This window comes from Colobus angolensis, unplaced genomic scaffold (assembly GCF_000951035.1).
Source record: "Colobus angolensis palliatus isolate OR3802 unplaced genomic scaffold, Cang.pa_1.0 Scaffold22, whole genome shotgun sequence".
NCBI lineage: Eukaryota > Metazoa > Chordata > Mammalia > Primates > Cercopithecidae > Colobus > Colobus angolensis.
Window position 1 is genome coordinate 5,679,635 of NW_012115377.1, and position 404 is coordinate 5,680,038.

The 404-nt window shown below is 51.2% G+C and overlaps 1 protein-coding gene across 1 annotated transcript in view; it reads right to left on the reverse strand.

The window, feature by feature from the left end:
* FBN3 (fibrillin 3) overlaps positions 1 to 404 on the reverse strand; it is a 101,863-nt gene that overhangs the window by 68,242 nt on the left and 33,217 nt on the right. The gene's annotated exons all lie outside the window — the stretch shown is intronic.

A 404-nucleotide genomic window follows, 5' to 3' on the forward strand; every position in this document is an offset into this window, starting at 1 on the left:
CCACCACACCTGGCTAATTTTTGTATTTTAGTAGAGATTGAGTTTCACCATGTTAACCAGGCGGGTCTTGAACTCTTGACCTCAAGCAATCCACCCGCCTTGGCCTCCCAAAAGTGCTGGCATTACAGGCGTGAGCCACCATGCCCGGCCACTAAGGCTTTTTTTTTTGAGATGGAGTCTCGCTCTGTCATCCAGGCTGGAGTGCAGTGGCCTGATCTCGGCTCACTGAAAGTTCCGCCCAAGTTCATGCCATTCTTCTGCCCCAGCCTTCTGAGCAGCTGGGACTACAGGCGCCCACCACTACGCCCGGCTAATTTGTTGTTGTTGTTGTTGTTGTATTTTTAGTAGAGACGGGGTTTCACCGTGTTAGCCAGGATGGTCTCAATCTCCTGACCTCATGATCA